At 37.7% G+C, this 26,168-nt stretch overlaps 1 protein-coding gene across 1 annotated transcript in view; it reads right to left on the bottom strand.

The window, feature by feature from the left end:
- The window catches only part of GPC6 (glypican 6), a 788,463-nt gene that overhangs the window by 337,622 nt on the left and 424,673 nt on the right, over positions 1 to 26,168 (bottom strand). The window lies entirely within an intron of this gene.

Below are 26,168 nucleotides of genomic sequence, written 5' to 3' on the forward strand. Positions count from 1 at the left end.
AGATTAGTGCTCCTGTCCAGAGACAGCTTGGGAGTGAAGGGTCCCAAGCATATATAAGAAGTTCAGCCTGCATCTCGGTTAAGGAACAGTGCAAACACATCTTGCAGTATTAAATGTTATCTGATACCATTTCCTTTTCCTGCGGTGGATGAGATGACAGCAAATTGTAATTCTGCCTTCTCAGGTGCTGGTGTTGAACATGAGCCTTCATAGCTTGCAAATAGCACAAGCTCTGTGAAAAGTACAGGTCAAAACTGTAAGCTTTATCACAAAGAGCTGGTTGCTGAGAGGGATTTGCATCAGATCAACCAGTGTCTCTTCCCTTAGCAATGTACCCTGCATTAGCATGTATTTCAGCAGCACTATTTTTCAAACTTACAAATGCAGAAGAAATTAAATTAATATATAACAATTATGAATGTTTCTGAAATTACGTTATCTGATTACTTAAACGTAGTCTATTTGCCTTTTGTCTTATCTTGTTTTTCTTTGGATTACTTAACAAAGACCCTGTAACGAACAGCTGAATTTTTACTTTGCTAGCATTTAATGACATTTCAAACATTTGGCTTTTAAATGCATTGAAGAGTAACTGTTATGAAGCCAACTGCATATTTTTCAACAATTTCAACCTTTTATTCCCTTTTATAATGAGCAGAGGACTTAAAATGCTGTTTTGTGTTGCACCTAGAGCATTCACAATAGCTTTACAGAAGCCTGCACACAAGTGATTATTGAGTATTTCCAAATATATGATAATTCAGTGTCTACAGTCTCCCACAGAGCCTTGTTTCTGTCTTGCTCTTGCTTTCAACATGAAAAAAATCCTGCTGCTTCTCAGCAAACAATCCAAATACAATCATCGTTTATTATGATATACCTTTTGTGCTAAAAAGGATAAGCAGAGACTGAAAGTTTTACATGCTTCCCACTCAGAGGCAAATGCAACAAGATGTTCAACATGATACAAGATCACACATTACTGTATGGATTACATTGTTTTAATATCCAGATGTATTTGCAAATGTCATTTACATAAGTCATTTTAATACCCTATGTATGTTTTTTAATAACGAATTCCTCGTTCAAATCTCCTATATCATTATCAGTGCTGAAATAAGTGACCTGATTCTTTGAAGTACTGAGGATGATGTCATTTATTTAAATGTTCATAGGGACTTTTGGGCATACATTTAGGTTGATGTTTGTTTAAACCTTAGTGTCATAAATTATATTCAAATTATTTATGTAATCTGACATTCATAAATAACAAATTGATCCTCTGATTCAAATACCTATGTTTGCCCAGTCACTAATGCTAAATGCATATTTAAAATACCTTCTAATCTGCACTGCATGAAGACATTTTTCTAGCCTAGTTCACTCCCTAATCATTTTACCTTTTTAAGTCCAACATGCAGTTTGTGTACCTAACACTGTGAGAACTGACTCACTGAACAAGAAATATGTGTACCTCACCAGATAACACAGGGTTTTTTAAAGTAGCAAGGTGATTTTTTCCAAAGAAAGGTTATTAACTAGTTCCCTTGAAGGGTGGGACAAATTTGAATAAAGACATTTCCCATTTGACTAGACTATGAAAAGATTTAGCTGAACTGAAGGAGAAGTTGTTCTACATTTTCATTCAAGCAAAGGTCATATCAAAGTCAAAAAGGGTTTATTTTTTAATACTTTCTTTGTGAATACAGAGGAATACCTTGCGTGCCTCACATTCTGGATGGTGCACTTTCCACAAATACTATTTCCAAACATGCATGTGCTTTTAAACTCCCAGCAGCATATTCTGCTGCATTAATCTGGATTATACTCTGTGGTACAGCTCTGCAGCTCCTTTCTGGTAAACAGGAAGACCCTACATCTTGTCATCAGGCTTACCCTGGAGACAAGGTCCTAGAGATCATGACCTCCATGATCTAAAGATCTATTTTAAATTATGAAAGTAAAAGCAGTAGGAAGAGTTTTTCTCTTTTATGGGCCTTGGACAGAGCTGATAAAATCCACGTAGCCTGGATGGGAAACAATGTCCCTGAATTAGAAACAACATGAGGCACAGGCTTTGCTTTGCAGAGGCTTGGTTTGTCCTTATACTTATGTGGACAAAGCAAGATGGACATTTTTCCCTTCACACACACAGTCTGTGAAAGGAAAATCTGCATTTGTATACCACCCAGCACATGGGGTCTGTAGTCTAGGACTGAGGGCTTATATATACTGTAAAATTACAGATTACTATTATTATTATCAGCATTAACAATAGTATCAGGCAGCTCACATACATCACACACCTTCTACTAAATTACAGACTGTTAAATTATTCTGTGAGAGTCTTTCACTTCCCTTGAGCACAAGATCAAAATACTACAAAAATGACTTCAAGACAAGTCTCCCTCTCTGAACCTATTCTGTGCTGTCTTATCTGCATGCTCAAAGTGTGGCCATAACATTTACTAAATGCTTATGATCAGGCTAAATTTTCACATAAGCTTATTAAAGTAGTTCTGTTCAGTTCCTTCCCTTTTTGATAGCATTTTAAACTCAGAAAGGGCCATTGGAGTCATCTGGTTTAAAGACTAGCAAAACACAGCCAAGAAGTCTTCTTGGAATGAATTCCTACTTCAAGTCAAATAACTAGGTTAAAAACACAGCAGAGCTTTTTGAAAAAGCTATTTCAAAAAATACTCAATTTAATATTCAAAATTTCAAGTGCTAGGGAGGCCATCATAACCTTTGAATGGCTGTTTCTATGGATAATTACCCTTGCAATTAAAAATGTGTGTACTGAATAGGGCCTGAATTTGCCTAGTTTCAGCTTCCAGCCAGAGGATCTTCATGTATCTTACCCAATTAAAAGCAATCCTCTTCGATCATTGAACTGCTGTTCCACACATATATGAGTAAAAGACATGATTAAATCACCTTTTACGCTGTTTTTCTCTTAAAGAAAAAATACGTAACACATTCAGGCTCTTCCTGTGGGGTACATTTTAATGACTTCTAAATATTATTATGACATTCCTCTGAGTCTTCATCACTGTTTCAACATCTTTCTTGGCCTGTTGACACATGGACAGTGGGAGATATTTTAAATTCAAAATAGGCTGTGGCCAAAGCTTTTTCAGGCTGAACTAAATACAACCCAGTTACACCCACCCGAATCTGGGCAATTTTATTCCTTTCATTCTATGATCAATTCATGTTTACTGTTCTTATCTCAACCCACAAAGTTTCTTGCTTTTGCTCTTCCGATTCTCTCCCCCATCCCACAGGGGTGAGGGCAGTGAGCGAGCAGCTGTGTGGTGTTTAGTTGACAACTGGGGCTAAACCACGACAGGCCACTAGCCCTATTTTTACAGATAGGACAATTCAAAATTAATTGATAATTCAATGTTTTTAGCTTGGGTTGATGTAAGAGAAACAGAACAAAGAAGAAGAAGATGCCAGAAAGGAAAACAGTAGAAATAAGCTTTATTCTAAGATCCTCTCCCTATAACCACCAAAATGCTGGTTCTAAAACCGCCAACCTGGTGCGCGTGCTACCAAACTGCTCTGGAAAAAAAAATGCTCTGAGACTGTTATGTGTAAACATGCAAATGCTTTCAAAATAAGGGGAAAGAGAATTTTTGAAAACTATCAGGTCAGCTCGCAAAGCCTAGTGAAACAAATATAGATCAGATGTCTAGGCATGCCTGGACTCTAGATAGCCTGGAGTTTCCTGAAGTGATTGATGTATTCTGGACAAAAATCACCTCTGTCTCAAGCTAGTAGTTTAGAGCAATTTCTGATGTGTCTGCTTTCTATTAAATATTAAACCAAGGTTTTGAAAAGTAACTAGGGGATCCAGATGCCCGTACAACGGACATTTCAGAGTCCAAATTTTTAGAAACTGCTGTTTAGTTTCAGAATTCAGGGAATCCCACTTCTGTGGTGTCTCAGACTGAACTGCCCAAATTTCTAGCTGCTTTTAAAACTCTTAGCCTTAATGACATCTATGTAATATGCAAAAGTGAATCTTAATTTTGTGATTGCAATGAAAGAGTATCAACTTGCATTATAGAGATTCAGGCTTCTCTCAAAAATTAGAATAGTTTCATTTTAGCAAAACGTCAGTCTATGTAATTCAATCATCTTTTTTCAATCAGTTTATTGTAAATATCATATTAATCCCAATTCTAGAGCATATTAGTCTCAAAAAGAATCCCCGTTTGTATTTAAAATAGGAAAGATTTAGCCTTAGCAATCTTTTTTGTTTCCTTCTTTTAAAAAACTTAAATAAATTTTATCTTTAATCCCCACTAATACTGCCATAAGAATGAGCATGACAGTACTCTCTGGGCAGTAATTATTTAACATTAATTCTGATAAGGATGTCATCTAGTACTGGTATGCTATAAGCAATGAATCACTGGTTGTAGAAAAAAATTTGTATTCTTTCTACATGTTTTCTGCTGAATAGTAACTAAACACTCCAAAGCCACTGTGTGAAAACATTAAGAAAACTTACTCACTTTAAAAAGAGAAAAAGACATTTCAGCAAATTCAATATTCATACCTCATTTTATTTGTGGAGCTTATGGCCCTGATTTAGAAAAGTATTTAAGTGATGTTCTTAGTTTTGAATTAGTACCTCAAATTTAAAGCTGAGTATTTTTTTAGGTCAGAACTAGTGTACAAAGTCAACATACTGAGATATGTTACAAACAGTAACAGGACAGCAAATACAAAAAACATGGAGTGCTCATGGGATAGAGCAATAAAAGATGCTTCTGAATTTCATATTCAGAGAAAAACTTTACTAAGAGATTTTTCTGTTTTGTTTAACCTACAAGGAGGTCTCAGACATCCACCTGAGATTCATGATACCGTTTTGCACTGATTGTCATGCCTCTCTGCGTGTAATATATTGGTTCTTCTTAAGAATCATAACATCATCAGGATCTCTTGTATACAAGTCCAATTTGCCAGGGAAAAAATCCCTTATAAAAAGAAATTTACATAGCCACTGCATACAAATAGGATTAGTGTACAGTTAACAAGGACTGCATTCAAGAGGAGTCAACAGCATTTGCAAGATGTTCAACAGCCAGCATATGAAATAATTCCGAGATGCAGCTGCATCTGGATCCTTTTATAGTTTAGTTGTTGCTCTCTCGTATTACTATTTTATGTGCAGTTAGTCAGCCTTAGAGGTCTTGTAAACTCAGGGTAACGACATTCCCATCTACGCAATGGATCAAGAAAAGTATGGAAAATCTCATCTCTCTCTTTAAAAGATAAAGTAATTGACATCTATAATCCTTTCTGTGCAAGGATAGTGTGTAAAACACCATAAAGCCAAACTCTAATGCTCTTTAAAATGTTGCCGGAATTATTCATAGGCATGACACCTCTCTTGGACGAGCAGCTCAGTGTCCCAGACAGACATGGATTTATCACAATGGGAGCAGAGAAAGCTTAACCTTCCCATTAGTCTGTGGAACAGGTACCCTCACACAATATCACTCCCACATCGTCTTCAGTGCACAGCCACCTCCCTGCGATTAGCACCATCTCTACTCCCTGAAACAAAGGCCTGGAAAACTTGGCAAACAGTGAATGATAATTCTCACAGTGAGTTCATCTTGTCGGCTTAGTAATATGGGCTGCCTTTATAAAACAGAAGGACGTAAACTCGGACACCTCCACCTACTGATGTTCCAGTTATTTTTGAAGAATGACAGCTCTGTGTCTTTTAGGGCTGAATTCTCATAACCTTACAATAGGCTGCGAGCAAAGTGCTGACAGTGTGTTCTTTCCCTTTTGTAAATTTGTCATTTGCTGGAATGCCCAAAGATTTCATACTGTTTGCACTGTGTTTGTGAGAAACCTGCAGCTGGAGAGCCTGTGCTCCAGAGACCCTCAGAGCGGCTGGATGAGAGAAGTGTTTTGAATACATCCTTCCACGTGGGGTTCTTGTGTACTTGCCCACCCTGCTGTGAGTTTTCTCAGCCCAGTTGGCAGCCAGCTTATTATGTGTCACTACTCTGCTGGCAATTACAACACAGAGCCCAGCCGAAACTTGACACGATGATCCTGATAACACACTTTCCTGTGAAAGGAGAGAGCGGTGCTGAAAATCGGCATATAACATTCCCATTATTTTCGAGGAGACAAGCTTACTCATCCCAGTTAAAAAAAAAAAAAGAGAAATTTAGTTTGTACATGAATGGGGAAGGCACCGTTCACTCTACATAGTGACAGAGGCATGCAAACGTGAGTTAATCTGTGCCACTTAACCTTGAGACCAGGGTTCAGTCCCCTATCCCTTTGTCTTGTCCATGTAGCTGGGGCTGCTGGCTAAAAGCACCTGGGAAAAGTGCTAGAGAGGCAATTAAAATGTTCCAACAATACTGGAACAATAAATTGGGGAGGGTGGGGGTGTGGGCAGTCCATTATTCTGCTTAACAAGGCTAAGGCTAACCCAAATTTTTCATAATATAACTAAATGTTTGAGTTATTTAAAACCAACCTTGACTTTCCTATTTTTCTAACAAATACCACGTCATGGGGAAAAGAGACTTTGTCAGCTGCCATGGAATAAATGGTGGTAGTATTTAGAAAAGGTCAAATAAAATTGCCCGAAAAACTGTGTGGGAAATCAAAATTAATTGCCAGTCTGAGAATACAGTATACAAAAATGTCATCATGTTATTAACATTCTAGGCAGCTACTTGCATCCAGTATCATATTTGTCTGGTAAGAAAAATCAAAGACCAGTAATTTTTACTCTTCTTAAACCGCGCAGAATTATGGGAGAATGAACTCAATTTTGTTCTTGCTTCTTGGTCTCCACAACTGTTCATTGCAGCATCCTGCTCCTCATGACCAATGTCCCATCCAGCTGGAGACAAAACAGAACTACGTAGGGATCCTGACTCAGTGCATTTCAGAAGATCCATACTTTTGATAGCCATGCTATCTTAGCATCCAGGTTTACTAAATCAAACCTCCTTCTATATTTTTTTAATTAAATCTGTTAAAATGTACTAAATATGATAAAGAAATCTGTGAAGAAAAATGAATTAAAAATGGCACCAGACATATTTTTTCTGATCAAAATCACATTTTTAAATGATAGATAAGTTTGCCTGACATATGCTTTTTATTGCATTATTTTATTGCATTATCTGATTTCCTGATTAAGAAGGTAGGGTCTGCACCCATGACTACGGACAATACTAAGATCATTAATTTCTTTTCTATCTTTTGTTCTGAAAAGACAGTGGTATGAAACATTCATTTATTAACCCTGATAACAGTCTAATTCACTACAGACCACAGACTACTACTCAGAAGCATGGGTAAGATAAGACACTAAAACCAAACATGTTTAACTTTTTTTCGTTTTTTTTTTTTTTTGTTTTCAATTCAAAATATTCCTGAAAACTGCATATTTCCATCTATTCATGAAAGAGCACAGATACCTGTGCTGTAAATATTGTATGGAGAATGATTCTTCAATTTAGACTTACTTATGTGAAAGACAGCAGGCTGTGTGCAATAGAGGCTTCTGTATTTACCAATCAAGAGAATAAAGACTTCATGCTTTTAGCCAACCCCAATGACTTGGAATCAGTTCTCGAACGTTAACAGCTGATATTAATTTGTGATCGTTTTGCTGCTGAGGCTCCTGATTGTCTATGGATGGCAATAAGCCCCTTGCAAGGTAATATGCCAGTTTTCCAGGACACAGCTGCCAGTCAACCATGGGATGAGGTGGGGAGAGTATATTGCACTGCCAAGGACGTTCCATATGCATGAAGAGCCTTGTTTTTTGAAAGAGTGACATAAGAGTGCCAAATGCCCAAGCCAAAATGAGATACATGAACAACAGAAGAGAGGATGATGTGGTGGTCTCAGGCACTTGATTCTGCCAGAGAGAGGTTGAACGGCTGTAGGTGCCCTGGGCAGCCCATGAACAACACAGGTGGCCGGCATACGGAGCAAAGGGTACAATCTTCAAGTGCTTATACAACATACGTTTATGGGAGAAAATGGTCTCAAGCACTGACAAGCTAGATTAACAGAGCTCAGGATTCAGATATTACATTTGCCTTGAGAAAACTGAGTTAGTCCAAGCACACACTGTGAGCGACCAAGGAATACTAGGTATCAACAAAGCAACTTCAATAAGTACATTACTCACACTTTAGTTATGTTCCCAGTTCCTGTTGGTCATGACTTTTTCTGCCACCCAAAGTTATGTATCCTTTTATGTACTTACATAACTTTTTATATAACTCTTTAAAGTTGTGTTTTAAAAACCTTTCCAGCAATATAAATTCTTAAGTTGTACAGACACGAACTGTATTCCCAGGATATTTAACACTCATGCTAATGTTATGCTTTTAATGTAAGTGCTACAGAGACCCCTGTGCTAATTGCAGAATGTTAACCACGAACACATCAGAAGTCAGAAGTAAAAAGATGAATAAAATCTAAGTGCTTTCAATGTGATCAACAAGCGGGGTACTGCAGTAGTACTACATAAACCCATGTCTTGAGCTTGATCCATTACATGGTTTTGCTGCAGCTGTTGATCCAACATTGGTACATGCATTTTATATCTATGCTGCTAATTGGAAGTAAATGAGCTCCTAGTCAATAAGCCATCTAAATTTGGTTGAGTCAACAAGTCCTTTCTTAAAATAAAAATAACAAAAACAGAACAAAACAACAACAAAAAAAACCAAAAAACCAGTCTGCTTAATGTTTGAGTTACCTGTGGTATGGGGGAGCAATAAGAGAATGTGAGATACTGACCATGACAGAAACAGAAAATATATGGCTCAACAGTTTTCATGGGCACTCTGTGTCATAACCCTAATCAGTATATCTGATGAAATATCATTGCAAGTTGTACGGGTTATGAGATTCAGGATATTTTTCTTAATGCTGATCAATTTCTATTTCTGTAGATGTCTTCATTATTCAATAGCATTTGCACACCAGAATTAAAGACATTATGGATAATTGTATGCCCAACTAGTTAGCCATGTGTTTAGATCCTTTAATGAAAAACAAAATTCTTCAGCTGCTGACCAACTAACAGCAGGTTCCTCACACAAATACTGAGATTAATTCATTTACAATTTACAAAACTGAGAATTTAAAACCATTTTCAGAAATACTCCTTTCAATAGAGAAGAATTGGTCTACTTTTACTCAAACATATTCAATGATCTATTTTTTATAATTCACTCAGCTCTGCTCATATATCAGAACACTGAAGTGCATTAAAATTGTATATTTGTTGCCTTTAAACCAGCTGATTTCTACAGAAAATCATTATCTTGGTCTCTTCTCCTTTCAGAAATAATTTCCACAATGACTAACTAATAAATACTGAATAAAATGTCACTAACAATTGTATTTAAGTTATTTAATTAAGAGGGAGTAGCTAAATGTAAGAAACCTAACAATTAGTTACAAAATACTATATTGCATATTAATATTGACAGGCTGGATTTTTTCCCACCTAATGTTTTGCACATAACCAAAGAATTTAAAGGAAGAAAATATTCCTCCTAAGAGTTGTTTTTTTCCTATACAGTTGGTAAAGAAAGACAGCAACATCCTGAGGTCAATTTGTGTGTGACTGGTGATGGGAACTGCTTTCTGGAGATGCTTATCTCTTTTCATTGTTTATTGAAGAAGCCTATGGCAAATACACTCCAAACCTACATACCTTGGTTAACCTAAAGTTGGGTTCATCTGAAATTCTATTGAAGAAAGTAACACTCTTTTGCTTAATGAACCAGACTAGCTGAGCTAACCCAAGGGGCCTCCATGTTCGGAGAAATGTGATTCTGAATAAATCTCTATAAAAATAAATAAGTCAGTAAGGGTCAGCTTTCATCTACAATTCTTAACTTCTTAGATTAGTAAAGCTTCTGAGACATTTTTTCCTCTGATGAGAAATATATACTAAAATTTGTGTAAAGAGTATAAAATTTGTATAAGAGAAACAGGAATGCATTTTTTTCCTGTTACGGAAACAGAGAGGTAAGAAATTTTTCAATTTGTGTAATTAATCTCTAGCTCAGAAAGTAAGTTTTGACACAATGTAAAGTTTTAGTCTCTTGAGTACATGGTTGAGACTCTATTATTGGATATATATAAAATATCAGGCTGATAAAATATTTTTTAAGTACTCTTAGTCCACCACATCGTGAAGTAGGGTAACTGATAAGGATGCAGAGAAGAGACTACATGATCAAACAGCCTTTCCCCCTTGCGGTATGGCCAGGCTAGCGCAGGCTGTTACTTCCAACTACAGCTCCCCTTTAAACCTTGTGAAAAGGGGGCTGAAATTACACAGCCTACCATCTCCGCAGCATCGTGTGGCAAAACAGATTTCTCTCACAGTACATCAGTTTATACCTTTCTGACTACGCCAAAATATAATTTATGGAACAATCTGAAGTCAATTCTCTCATTAGCTAAGCCACATGCTTTGAGATGAGACCCATTAAAATGCTCACGCACATCCCGAAAATGGCTGTTCGTATTTCCTGAGGCAGTAACTCCTTTGCCAGGTTCACCTAATGCTCTAACAAAAAGGAAAACCCAGCAATCTATCAACTCTTTGGGGAAAAAAAAAAAAAAAAAAAAAAGAGAGAGAAAAGAAACCCTAATGAAAATTATGTACCCAGGGTAAAAAACAACCACTCCCCTTCTCCAAACTAATAATATTCAAAGGCAAATCTACCTGGCTAAATGCAACATAACTATTTGGGAACTACAAAATACTGAGGCAGAGCTGTATTGATATTCATTTATGTGCACATTTTTTTTAAATGGGGATATTTGCTTTAAATAATCTGACACTTGGGAAAAAAATCTCTTTTACAAATAGCTCAGCTTTGTCCTCCTGAAATTACACCTGTTTTCAGATCATACCAGCAGCAAACCCCACCATTTGAATACTGACAGGAGTAGTTCTCAGATACTTTACACCTGACACCTGCCAATGTCTAATTCTGACCCACTTCACTCACAGTAAGGGGACAGGGAAGTGAGATTTTCATTCCTGCTCCCCCTTGCTCTCTGACCGCCATTTCCTTTAAAGCAACTGCTCAGAAATCCTCACCTTTACCTTGTGCCAAAGAACCAGGAAATATTTTTGACAACAATCAGAACAAAATTAGTTACATTGGGATATAGATTCCTGTCTTGGGAAAAGAGTAGGTCAATAATATTAATGCTGACAAAAAATTTAAACAGGCAGACTGAAATTTCTATAATCAGGCATTTCGTGTCTCAGAAGGTACTAACCAACAGCTGTAAGTTTCTTGCCTGTTACATTTGTACTTATGTTTTAATGTCACTAATTTAAAGTTCTTTTCCCTAATGATTGCTAAGGAAAATCAAATCGCAATTCTGTTATAAGTATCCATAATAGCTGAACTCTATAAACCATAGACTTCCTCTCCTCTTTTGTCATGTCACCTGTTCTTTAATTTACAAGGTCTCCTTATTCTAATAATGAATAATCTACATATACCTGGGGCAACAGATTAAACAGAAAATCTTCCGTTTCAATTCAACAGCAGTCCCACTTTTTAAAGTCTGACTTCAGGATAATGAATTATGAAGCACCACATTTTCTATATGAAAGAAATTAAGGTTGGTTCTGTCTTATTTAAAACTTTATCCATCACATGCAAAATTAGTTTCTGATCACTGAGATATTGTATACTTGGAAGAATACAGGTTATGCAAGAAGAAGCTATAATTGTGAGTTATCAGATTTTTTTTTGTAAGAAATAACTACTATAAATCTATGTGGGAGGCAAAAAGTAATCTTCTGTGCTCTCGGGGAGTGCATCATCACTATTCTTGACTCCTCTAATGAAATCCTAGCCATGATAAACAAACATCAAAGAGTAATTTAAAAATGTGAACTAGAAGTTAATTTTAAAAATTTAAATATTACAAGCAAAAAGCGCAGGTGTGTTTTCTGCAGTTGAGTGAAAAAGAAAGAAAAGAATGTAAGAATTTCAGTATAAATAATGGCAAGAGCACCTTAGGGAATTCCCACCTTTGAGTGTAGAGGAGGTTTCATTAAGTTTGTGGGGTGTCCACATTATCAGGCAGTTTTACCTTGGACTGGTTATGGGCTGGTCCATGCCTTGAACATCCGCTAGTGGTTCTCTCTGTTCCCTCTCCTCTGCTGTCTAGAGGCTGTCAGCTCTAGAACATGATTCAACCTGCACAAGATGTGAATTCCCCCTAGAGGTGCCTATTTTTCTCCAGGGATTGTAGAAACAGCATCAGGTCACTCAGATGGTACCTCAGTTGGTTTTGAGGTAACTAAGTTAAAAATAGAGTGATACATTTCTTGTTATTAAATATCACCCTTGATCTTAGCTTCCAGTAACACCTTTCCTCTACTTTTTCCACAGCAAGCATTCTGCTTCTTAGCAACTTCTCATTTAATATTCCCTGCACTTTAAGCCCTTAACTTTTCTTGCTAATAAACTCATTTCTAAGCATTTTCATCTCCCAAAACTTCCATTCTTCTTCTCATGCCTGTCCGTTTGCTGCTTTCACATTAAACATAGCATTATATTTGAGTATGTTAGAGCATTTAGGAAACATTTTACTTCTCAGGCTTTTTGGATCATGCTGCAGATACATGCAGGTAAAAGCATATTAGTAAAATATGGCTCCATTAGAATGCATTTGTTTATTCTCACAGTTTTTAAAGGATGTCAGCTTGACAGCATATCAGACATGAGTTCTTACTCACTGATAGAAATGAGCAAGAAAATGTGACTTTCAGCATTGCTTCAGCTTTGACCCAAAAAGGCAAAACTGAAGCTTCAAAGGTCAAATCTACATGGTACAGACAACCTGAAGTGATTTTCTGTACTTGTTGACTGAATGTTTTCCTTTGCATTTAGATTGCCTTCAAAGATACTGGACCAAGGAGTGATCTCTGTGATCTATGAACATACATATCAACATTTCACATAGTGCAGAAAAATATCCATCGGATGGTAACAACACGTAGCCATTACAAGCTCAAACAGCAGCAAAACTTGTATGCTATTACGTGCAGTAAGATCGTGTGCCCATAAGCATCTACACACTCTAGCCCTGTCTTTCTGTTTGTATGCTGAAATACATTTGAGCATAAACACAGGTGAGCGGACTTCAACAACCATTAATTTGTGCAAAGGAAGGTAGTCCAATTCACCTCTCATATAACACGATGAGTTCTCATACTACTTTAGTTGCCAACATGGCACTCCATGAATCTCTATGTGTGTGTGTATGTGCGGACGTGCATGCATCAGTGTGAAGGCAGGACAAGAGAAAAAAGTGTTGGAATGGATCATCAGTTGATTAAGCAGTAAGCACATTCGCTTTATGGAAATCTGATCTTTCCTTGATCGGTACTTACTCCTCCTAGTAAGAAGTAATACACGGTCACCAGGAAAAGAATTTTGATTATGAAAAAAGAGAGTAATTCAATACATTTAGTTAACACATTTCTTCCACCAAGTGACAGTCTGTTCTATGTCATATCTTAGGCAGCAGTAAGAATACCTCAGTGCTTTACACACCCCACTGCGTAGGTCCTACCTCACTACATCAGCACTATTAATGCAATATATCTGTCGAGGCTTATTAAAATTCTTTTTGATGTGTATCTTGGCTCATAAACCTCCACACTGTATTGATATTGCCTAAGGGAACGTCCTTGTGGCACTGAATGTCTGCAGGTGGGATGATAAAAAATCTTCAAAACTTTAGAAAGTTTGGCCTCTAGCAGAGCTTTTGCTTCCAACACCTCTTCTGAATAGTGTTTTGTGTTGTCACTCTATAGCTATTGTTCCAAAAATGTCTTACAGGACATTTTAACTCATAGAGAAAAAACTTTATTACAAATAAATGACTGATGGATAAAAAGCAGATGATGGATCTCGATCCTTTGTCATAGATATACTCTTTTCAGTGCTTTGTATACATGTTGTGCCTGTACCAATCCTTAGGCAGCAAACAAACCCTGGCAGCCAGTTCACTCACTAAAGTGAGCAAGGATTTACCAAGTTAGTTGGAGAAGTCAATTTTCTTCATGTTCTTCATCATGTATGTAATCTCTTCTGCTTTTCCATTTGTAATTAATTGCCGCGGGGCACAGGAATTGCCCTGAGGGACTGCAAACACTGCTCCCCAGTTTGGAACACATCTCTGGTGGCCTGTGATGCTATCAGAAACGTATTAAACTTTTAGAGTGTTTAAACTGAATCACATGGGTGAAATTTCATTGATGATGATTTTATGTGCATTTAACTGCATATACTCATAGCCTATAAACATTTTACCTCTATTAACTCATAGTGCAGTTCTTATGCCTTTAAATGGTCATTTATTGATTGAAACCCTGTTATTCCACCCAAATTTCTTCAGTAATAAGTTTCCATCAGTAAGTTCTTCAGTCTCCCTATAAAAGTCTTTGCCTTAATAAACTTTGTTTTCTATCTGATTTTGTAAAGATCTAAACAATTAGACCCTAATCAACTTCAGACTGAAGTCAATGGTTAAGGTACTTTTTACTGATTCAGGAGTGAAAGTGGTAGGAGGCAGAGGGAGGCACAGACTGAATCTTAACTAGAGTGTCAATCTTTATATATATATAAATATGCACTGTAATGATATACGTACATTCACAGTGCTTCAGTACTAGGCTGTCTAGAAGACATTTCTCTCAGAAACAGTTCTGGGGAATCAGACTGAAAATAAGATACAGCCACAGGATGCTTTCTTTGGGGTGAGGATAAAAATAAGACAGCCAAGCCATTTTGGGTTTAACATTTACCTCTCCTGCTCCCCACCCCCTTATTATTTTTAATAAACTTTACTGTATAAAATATTTTTCACATCTTTGACAGTTTTTTACATTCCTGTTACGATATACGTAAGACTGTAATATAAAACGGAAGAAAAAGTAAGTGTGTAGTAGTAGAGATTGGCAGCCAGCTTCCTCTGTTAGCTTGAGAGACTCCAGAGCATAAATTAATCTGCAAATAACCTTCACCCAAATTTTTACCTCTGGTTTAAGTGAAAGCCTGAATTGCATTAATTCCCAGTGATGGAACATCAGCATCCAGCATTGGACAGGTTGGTGCATTCTGTCTTACTTTTAAATGCTGAATGCTACATACAATGAATTATGCAACAATAAAATTCGTATCGAATTAAGAGATTTCTTTAACCTCATGCTTATGGCCAGGAAACGTCCTGAGGGGTCCCAAAACCACTTCAGTTTCGAGGATCAGTGTGGAAGTTCCTGACAGCCGTTTGTCCTGTGGTTTGGTTTCTATGTTTTCTTGAAAAGCAGATGTGTGCTGTTCTTTACAAACAGATATGTGATGATGAAAGATACACAGGTGCTTATCTTTCCTACAAAACTACATCTTATGCATGATGGATAGGCTGCCAAGATGGACAGGTTGCCAGGAGCTTCCTGAACATCTTTTGCTTCTGTCTTTCTACACTCTAGATGTGGTGGCAGGTTACGCCCTTGAAGTTTACCTTAAGATCTCCAGAACTAAAGGCCACAGTGTGCCTTCAGTTGTCTCTGTGATGGATTTCAAACTAACTGTTAAAATAGCTACCACTTATCCAAAGAAAATGTCGTTGTAAATTCAAAACTAACATTCAGATGGGGAGAAAATGGTTGTTGGTTTGGGTTTTTTTTTTTTTCGTTCAGGCTATCCTTTGCACAGTAGTGTAAAAAATTAAATTGCTGTTTCAAATAAACAATTAATTGACCGTATCTCTAATATTAATATAATCAGGTAAAGCCAACAACAACAATATAATAGATTTAGCCTGAAGAAATTAGACACATTAATGCCTCTAACAGTTTCCTCTTCCACTGGGAAATAGGCAGGTATAAAAGGTGCTGTGGCCAGATCTGAAAAGAACATAGCAAACTTAGAGGGAAAACTGCAGACATGGCCAGAGACTACTAGTTTTGGGTGTGGAATTCACAAGGAGGAGTTTGCAATATGGGTTTGGTTTCTAGCATAGTGAAAAAGGAGAATTAGGCACTGATGGCCACATCTATACAGGTGAGAATTAGGTAAGACTTACTCCAACCTAAATCCCTCTTCTGCCGATGTTCAAGATCATAGAGCTAAAAGAAGATGGTGACTGAGCTGAGAAGCTTTTCCTAATATGTTTCCTTGGCTCCTAGGCCTGGGCTGGTTTGAATTCACACAGTGTAGATGCCACAGACCAAAACTGGTTGATTATTGCATTCCCCAGACAGAGAAGATCAAGTGCTTAGATCCGTACGCATTCACTTCTTTTGGGTCATGTCTGAAAAACAGGGTTCGTAACAGCTGCTGCAGCATGCCATAACATCACAGTGAGTGGCAGTACTTTTGAGCCAGCAAATTGCTGAAGAGAGGAACGCAGTTTGTAATTTCCCCCTTTCTTGTACTTAAGCACTGAAGGCTACTTTTGTGAAATTCAGATCCGTAACTTCGGCGGCTCATGCTTCCCTATACCAACTAGGTGCATAAAACCTCCATCTGAAATAGAACAATGAGATCAGTGTCATATGTTGTGGAGAGAACCATCGATGCTTTGCCGTAACAACTCAGCATGCAGAGCGCTTACTCAGGAGATGCGAATTAAGTGTACTAGCCCTGTTCAGCTTTGTTAGCTTGCCAGATATTGCCTTATACACACTCGTTTTTGGATCCACAGAAAATGCCAACATAGGGACATGAATGAAAGAATCGTGGGATGAAAAGTACAAAAGGTAAGCGTAGATGCAATTCTGTTTCTTGACGATACTGACAATCATGTAAGTGGGGGTGAAGCAGGGAGCCTGTACATGCTTCCTGAATAAATGCAGTAATTTCTCCAGTGGTGTGTTCATGCAAAATTGATAAACCTTCTGCAACCAAAGACCAGAAGTCAAATTTGCACAGTATCAGGACAGACCTGAACATCAAAACATCTCTGGCAGTTTTAAAAGCAAAACCATTTTCAAGAATGGGGAAGTTGTTCGCAGGCTAAAACTGCACTGAGGTGTTGAGGAAAGGCAAAGTCTTGTACGCCAGCTGCCAAAGGATGGCAAACTGTTACGAAGGACAAGCAGGCATTTCTTGTATTAAAATCATCTCTCCATACACTTAGTTTCTGCTCTTCGCCATGTAATAGTGACAGATGTGTATCGCTGAGGTCAACTAAATCCTCCTAACCTTATTCAAAGCTCTACTTTCCACTGTTCTGTCTGGAACATTTAGTTTTTACTCAAGAAATGAATTCTTCCTAAAGGCTTTAATAAAGAAAAAAGGAGAAGGAGGAAAGGAGGAGGAGAAGAAGAAGAGAGAAAAATGATAGCCTTAGATATGTGGACTGAACAAAAGTGGCATTTTCGCTTCAGAAAATATTATGGAAAAAACTTGGCAAGCTTGTGGCATGAAAAACTCCCATAAGAAGCAGACACTGGAGGATGGGGATAAGTTTAAAATTTTACAGATGACCAGAACTGTTATTTGCTTGACAATGAAATGCTCCATTTTGTATTCCTATACTCATACCATCTTCTTTTGTTTGACATAGATATATTTTGAGATGAAAGACTTAAGCAGACAGTGAAGCCAACTGTCACTGACCTCTGAATAACTGAGACTTGAACTCAGATCCAGTAGTTAATTTCAGACTTCGTTATTTAAAAGTCTTAAAGAAATTTGACATTTTCAGTGTGTTGCTGATTACTTTGTTGACTATCACACTTAATCAGATATGCATGTAAATTACAGTTAGTATTCCTGATGAGTTTTAGGTAGATCAGATATTTCCTTGACTAATGTTTTCTGTAGAAACCTGAAAGCAGAAGAACCTATTAGTTTTTGTGATTGTGGCTCACATGAGGAATAAAATGAATTGCTTTTATGAAATCGTGATTGGAAAACAGTGCTTCCATACGCTGCCTTCAAAGAGGATGAAGACAATCTGTAAAAATAGTAATTCTAAAAAGTCAGCATGTTGCAAGATGATACAGATCTCCTTGCATTGCTTAACCTTCAGACTTTTTAATCTCCTTCCTATTTCCATTTGATTCTTCTGAATATTCTTTTTCTCTCCTGTGCTAAAACAGCAAAAATGTAAAACCTGCTCTAAGATTAATTACAGAGAAGGTCTAATTCTAGCAGGGTCAGCAAGCTCCTAGGTGAGCTTTGCTTCTTTACCATTACTTTTATCATGACTTGGCTGTGTATCATGACATGCATTAGGATGCACCCTTTGTTCCAGGAATTCCTCTGAAAAAGTTCTGCATTTTCTTTTTATGTAGCTCTGTAGGTGCCATATCAACATCTTTTATAGGGTGGAAATACAACTGGTATGAAAACTTTGAAGGACTGTGCGAAAGATGTGCCTTTTGGCAATCCTAAAGAAAACCTTGATTTGAATAATTAGTTTTTCTAATGTATCACAACAGTGTTTAGCGACATTGCTAAACTAAAATACTCATTTTGGTTCTTAATACAGAGGTAAAAGCTTCATGTAAAGCTGAACTGAAGGGTATTTTCTGTGCCATAGGCATTTAAAAAAAAGCACAAACTGAGCAAAAGCACTGTAATCAGATCATCTTTGCTCATGAACGATACAAAGAATTCAGGAAGACAGGACTAGTGCAAATCTTGAGATGTGAAGTAGTATAGAGTAGGAATAAACTAGGTTGGTAGACAGACTTAGGGGATACTGAGCAAGACTGACTGTCTTACTGAGCAATTAAACCCGGTTTATCAAGGTCAATACAAAGCTAGCTGAATGAAATATAAAGACCTAAGAAACGGAGAGGCCAGGCTGAACTATATCTGACAATTCTGATAGACAGGACATGGAATACAGCTTTTGCAGACCTCCTACCTCCATTTTAATTTTCTTGGTGTCGCTGATTCAGTTTAGGTCTTTTCTGCTGAGCTGCTCTTCTGGGATTTCTGGTGTTCCAGTGCACACAAAGCGGAAAATAGATCAGTGCACCTGCAGTAAGTCTGGGACATCTGGAAGGCATCTGGCTTATTTTACCATGTCTGCAAATTAACTAGATCGGTTTATGTCCCTTTTCTTTCCAAGAAAGGAAGAAAGATTTCCTGTGTAGCTGGAGAACCTCAATTCAAAGGATACGTCCCACAAAGCACTCCAGTGTAGATACCACTCACTCTTGCTTCTATGCCACAGACATCTCTGAGCCCTGAAAACCCCCTGGCTGGATAATCCCTGGACTCCCTGCCTGAGGAACACCAATGGACAGGGAGAGGGAAAAAAGAATGTGGCTTGTTCATGGCATGGTATGGTCCAGTTCTTGGAAAGATATATTAATTCAATTAAAACTCAAAAACTGAAAAAGCCCTTAAAGCAATAGACACAGAAACAATCATAACAACTATGCTTGCTCAGCTAGTCTGTTCCTAAACTAACAATTTGAACTAAGGATTAAAGTTTAGTGAAAACCATTGTCCTTTTTAGAGTCCCTTTCCCTTTGTGACTTTAACAAACTAAATCTCTTCAGCCAATGAAGTTAAAATATACAGGGCACGTAGCTCTTTATCTGTCACACCCTGCAAATCACATTTTCCAGCATTAAAGTACTATTCGTTTTGGCTTTTAATTACCTGACTTATCAGCATGTCATATTCCGCCCCCCCCCGCAATAATTACATTCTGAATCAGTGTGACATTCAATATTGACCTTTATTTATGGCTCTCTCAAACTGTCGAATGCTTATTTATAAACCATGAAAAGCAGAATTTGTAAGAATATTGATTCAGCGTATTAGAAAAGCGGTGACCTGGCATTCTGTAAGTAGAAGTAATCACGGGCAATTACTGAAGACTGCTTTTCACTTCTAATCTTGGGTTTAACCTTAAAATTGTAATACTGAATTTGCTTCACTTTGGCCATATATCACCAGATTCCTAATAAAAAGTATGATATTAACATAATTTAATAATATTCAGGGGAAGAATGGTTTTAATTGGTTTAAAAAGGAGACATATAGCCTATGCCATGCAGTGAGGAAAGTATTGTAACAGCCTTTTTAAATTTTGCAATAAATGATAATTAATATTTAAATGTATTAATGAAATAAGTTCTTAGTTGTTGGATCACAAATCTTTTGATGTTTATGCCACTAACAAAATCACTAATTGCTCCTAATGATGCCCCTGAGCTAAGCTTCACTTTACTCCTGGTATAAAAACTACTTTGGTTGCTGTTAGCATGAATTTGCAAGTGTGAAAAGGAAAGTCAAACTAAGAACAATTCTTATCCCAGTATATAATGGGAAGAAAGTGGTCAAATTCAGAAAAAAACCCAAACCACAAAACAGCCAAACTTAGAGAAAAGCAAAACTAGTAAATAATAACTACAACCCTGAATCTAGGCAAACAGGAGTACTCTGCACTCACTCGCTGTTCCGAGTGAGCCAGGTTCAGTGCAAGAGCCAATGAAGACGTAACTGTCTGCCTGGGATTAAATTAGAGCTCTGAGCAGCAGTGGGGTCATGACAGCTGGCTAACGACTGTGCTTTTGGATAGAACTGACCAGTCATACTTCATTGTTTTTTTTAACTAAACACATATGTTCTCAGTGTGAGTTTACCCAGGTTAAAACATGACATTGGCACAAGCCAGGCTAGAGAAATCATGCTCACGAAACATAAAAATTGTGTGCTTTTCCCCTCCTGATTTCTACAGCTTTTAATGAAGAGGATATTTAAAGAAAATCTTTCCAGGGAAAATTTTCTTTGGGTGGAATGCTATCCTGATGGGGTAACACTCTGTTAGGGAAACAGTACTGCCTGTACCACTAGTACTTTTTTTTTTTTTCTTCAAAATCACATCCCGTTAGGAATTTACACTATTTTTTAAAATACCCTTAATTTCAGTCTCAATCTTTTTTGGGGAATGAGTTCTATTTTCCACATGCTGTGTTTGGTTCAGAACTCTTCCTTGTTTCATGAAAAAAATTCTCCAGTGCAACAAGCTTTATAACTGTTGTCATTCAGTTACAAATACATTTGGGAAAAGTATTTCAGGAATCTTAAGCTCCTGGAAAGTCATAAAGACCCTCCCCTTTTTAAATTTTAATTGCTTTATCCTCCCCATTTTTTTTCTGCTTGCGTTTTCCACCACTCAGTGACAGTTCAAAGTGACTATTATGATCGCTGGGAATGTTTAGTTTAGAGTCAGAGAGAATAACTTAGCATTATTTACTTCTAAAGTATCCAAAGCTCAGACATACTAAAGGATGAACATGAAAAATATGCATACGTCTTTTCTATCATTATTGGAAATCATAGCTGGCAGCAACTTCAGAAATAGTTTCAGTAGTTTCTTCATTTTAACATTAAATACTAAATTATAGCTGGTCAGGAAGGTTTGGGTTTTTTTGTTTGTTGGTTTGGTTTTTGGTTTGTTTTTTTTTTTTTTTTTCTCCAGGGAAAGGTTGAGAAAAACAAAATACATTTAAAAACATTGACACTTGAATATGCTGTGTTTTTATGGGGAAAGAGAAAAGCACATTTTTTTTTTCCCACCAAACGGCAACAAAGTAGAAAAGCCTATTCTACTAGTCTTTAGGATCTGACATATTAGTAGAAAACCAGATGATAGAAAATCTGAGCCTGTAGCTCAGAAAGTCCACAAACATCTACTAGCTATAGCTTAAGAAAGTATACTAGGTGAGAAACTCTGCTCCTGTACTGACCTTTAAACTACTGGGCATTGAGGTAAACCAACTGAACAGACCTTTGTTGTGGGAAACTATAGGTTTGAATCAGCATGTGGGTCTCATGATAAGTTGTTTGAGATAGAAAGTGGGCTGGAGAGTTATAGGTATGCGATGGAATTAGCTTGACTACAGACCCGGCGTCAGACCCGCTGATGGAAAATTACAGAGATCAGACCCACTGATGGAAAACTACAGAGAATCTGCAAGTCACCAGGAGGAGGGAGAAAGGCGAGAGATATCCCGGCCTTGAGAGCAAAGAAGAAAGGCAGGGATATCTCTCGGCCTTGAGAGCAAACGATGAACAAGAACAAGGAATTAGGCACGAAGTACAGAAATAGACTGTTTGTTAAGAAGGTGTCGCAACCTGTATTAGGTAATTGTTGAAGCTTGTTTACAAGAGCATATAAAACCGCTGTGACTTAAAAATAAAGCTGAAGCTTGCTCTATCACTCACATTGAGTTGGCCGCTTGCTTTCCTCGCTCGCCGCACTTTGTTGTGCCCAAAATGGCAGTTCTTATGTTATATATTGAATACTATATATTAAAGCTGCATCAGGGGAAGTTCAGAATGGACATTAGGAAAAGGTTCTTCACAGAGAGGGTGGCTGGTCACTGGAACAGGCTCCCCAGGGAAGCTGTCACGGCACCAAGCCTGTCAGAGTTCAAGGGGTGTCTGGACGATGCTTTTAGTCAGATGGTTTAGTTTTAGGTAGTTGCAAGAAGGTGGGAGTTGGACTCGGTTATCCTTATGGGTCCCTTCCAACTTGAGATATTCTAGGATTCTATGATTCTTCTATATTAATGAATAAATAGTTTTCATTTTTTCACTTTAAGAAATACTGTAATTACATTTTACTCAAATGGATACACAGCTTTACAAAGCATATATAGAATTGAGCGAGCTGAGGTCTACACAAGCCAGTGAACTACACTGCACTGAGTGGAGATTTAACAAGTCCTTAGCAAATATAGACTGAAAAAATTTTAATCATTAGTATGAAAAATAAAAAGGTTTTAAAATCTCTGGAACTTAAAAAGTGGAATTGGACTTTGAGATTATGAAAACACTTCTCAAATAAAACTGCACAACTTCAGACAGATGGAACCAACCACGTCTGCTTATGACTGAAATACAATGTTGGAAAAAATTACCAAAAAAAGAGACACGTCCTAACTGCCCTCCCTCTCCATTTATCTAAATGGGATTTATCTAAATTATAATCTCATTGACATAAGCAAATAGTAAAATACTAATGTGAGAGGAAAATGTTTGCGATGTGTTGCCTGTTTTCACTGTGCTTCACTGCATACTTCATTGGAAAAAGAGAGGAGCATGGCTCTGTTGCAAAGAATATACTGACTACATTGTTTTCAGTCAGTACCAACATCACACCCTTTCTGAAGAGAAATACTCAGAAAGGATGTATCCCTGACATTGGATCGGGAAGAAATCCTTCTGAGTGTGTGACCCACCAAATCCTACAGAAATGGGCCAGAAGAATCTGAGAAAGTAAATTAAAGGCCCAAGGGAGACGTCGTTACCAACTTTCTCATTAATAAATCTCTTTCTCATGGTGTTTAAGATGTAGGCTCAACTTTTTTTCTATGAGAGTGGCCATTGACAGTGGCAATTCAGGGAGATAACGGCTCCACAAATAGAGAGAAAATATCTTTTTAGCATGTGATGTTGCAACTAGGAGATCCCACCCTGTTCACAGCCTGGGCAGACAATGGACAAAGATTTCTGTAAAAGAACTGCAACAGTTCTTCTTTAAATTTTCCCTTTTTATCATTTCTCTTGTCTTACCCAGGTGCGGCATTCTTATCACAGAATCCCTCAGTATTATAGTACAATGAAAATGAAATCCATGCTGAGTCTGGATAACTTCCAAAACAGCAACGAAAAATATTTACCTGCCTATTTTTTTTGTTTGTTTGCAAAGTTATGCGCTAGCTCTAAGGAATGGCTGCAGTCTTTTAAAATGATATTTAAAGAAAAGGATTTGTAATTTTCTGCAGTAGATAGACCAGCATAAAAATCCACAGTTATGATATGATCACAAATTCTTGGATCTCAGAGTAATCGGAGCCTTTCTGTAGGACATTTATTAATCTTGAACACTTGGTTCACTTGGGGTTCTTCGCATCTGCCTCACCAGGCTGCATATGACATGAAGCCCCTAAAACCAGCAAATGTTTACCATTTGCTGTGGATATGAATGTAGCCACTGGGATTTTAATACCAAAGACAGCCTTGCAATCAAAGCAAATTCTACATTTAAGTGTCCATTTCATTAATGTTTTAATAGGATCACAGGATAATTCGAGTTAAAAGGGCACTCAGGAGATCTCCAGTCCAACTTCCTTCTCAAAGAAGAGTCAGCTCTGAAATCAGACTAGCATGACCTGGTCACCTCAAAGGGCTTTGTACAGTCCAAAGCTCCATGGATGAAGCCTGGGCAGGCTCTCTGAGCAACTGATCCACTGCTTGAGCATCCTCATGGTGAAGTTCCCTCTTATATCCAGTCAGAACTGGCCCTTGTTTCAACTCATGCCCATCATATCCCACCATGCCCCACTGTGAAGAGCTTTTCTGCATCTTCTTGATGACTTCCCTACAGGCACTAGGAGCTGCTGCTAGGTGCCCCTGAAATTGCCTCTTCTCCAGGCTGAACAAGCCCCAGTCCCACAGCCTTTCCTCACAGGGCAGGTAGTCAGACCAGTCTTGACCATGCTGGTGGCATCCACTGAACCTGTTTGTCAACGTCTTTCTTCTATGAGCCAAACTGAATGCAGTATTCTAGATGTAGTCTAATAGAGTATCACTATGTACATATAAAGTGAAGAACCTGTACTGTATCTTGCACCAACCACCAAGCACTTTTAAAGATTTTAAAGTGTTGCTTTCATGTTACAAGAAAAAAACAGAAGCATTATTAACCTGTTGTTACCATCAAGTGACACTACAAAAAGGCTCACTTTATGATTACAGAGCTAATAGTTCTCATTATAGGATCATAGGATCATTTAGCTATCTTGTGATAAGCCCTGTTCTTGCAAGGGCTTATGTGCCCAAAACCCAGCAGGCGACATGAAAACATTTCCTGGGTATACAAGAGGGGAGACACCGGCACATTCTGTACTGTCATGTACATACACAGGGAAAGTGACATCTCAGAAGACAATTCATACCTTAATCTCTTCAGGATTCACAAGTTACACATCTATTACACAAATTGCATAGCTTACTCCCTACAGTCTGAGCCAGTCGATGCAGCAAGACCTAATGGCTACTGACAACAGTGACATCAGAGCTCAGCGCTTTCACTTAAAACCTGACACACTTAAAACCAGATTTCAGATGAAATCTCGGGCTGCAGGTAAATGCATTCTGCACACTCAGAGGCTAAAGAGACATATCTGTCCCCAGCTAGACTAGGTGGGCTGGGTTTTCATGCTGATGCCCTGCCACTGTTCAGAAAGTCCTACAAGAATTGACAGTGCCAGAAAAGAAAGGAAGGCAACCTTGTAGCTCAGGAGGGCACCTGGAAGGAGGAGACCTCAGTTCTAGCTGGGCAACCAGGATCATGTATTTTATTCACCAACTTTTAAGTGCAACATAACCATTTTCTCCCATGCAGTCTCCTAGACATAAAATCAGGCTCTCACTTGCTGACTACCTCTCCAGCTTCATGGCTTCTGAATTTGTAATTGCAAAATATCCTATCATAGAGGATAAGAAAAGTTTAGAAGACTCATTTTGTTGAGCTCTTGTACTGCAGTCTACTGTATGATATATCGGCTCTACCTCACCTTCTAGCTGTGATTTATATGAAGCAAGAGAACCAGTCCTCTTGAAGAAGAGGAATGGCTTGTAAATGCAGGAAAGTATTGCAAGGGGCAAGCATCAAAATCATGCATGCAGTTATTGTCCAGAAGTGAGTACCTGGGCATTTCATAGCAGATCTCACTAGAGCACATCAGAATTCAGAATATAGTTACGGTCCAAATACAGTACAGACTAGGACTGTGAAACAGCCAGACCACAGAACGAGTACCTAGTTGGAACAGCAATTCAGAAAAATATACCTGAGTTTGAAACACTGTGTAAGAGAAAGTATTTCAGGCACATTTCTGGTACCCAGATAGGTTATTTTTGTCTGTGGTGTTTTTTCTTTTCCTTACATAGTTTTAATTATGTGAAGCCCTCAAGGATTATAACCGTCCTAAATATTTGCATAGATAAATACTTAAAACTAAAATAAATGTGAGTCAAACCATCCTTTGGGAAAGCTCAAGCTCCACAGGTGTCACTATTTGTCTATTTTCTCATCAAAAA

Source organism: Phalacrocorax carbo, chromosome 1, assembly GCF_963921805.1.
Source record: "Phalacrocorax carbo chromosome 1, bPhaCar2.1, whole genome shotgun sequence".
In the NCBI taxonomy this organism is placed as follows: Eukaryota; Metazoa; Chordata; class Aves; order Suliformes; family Phalacrocoracidae; genus Phalacrocorax; species Phalacrocorax carbo.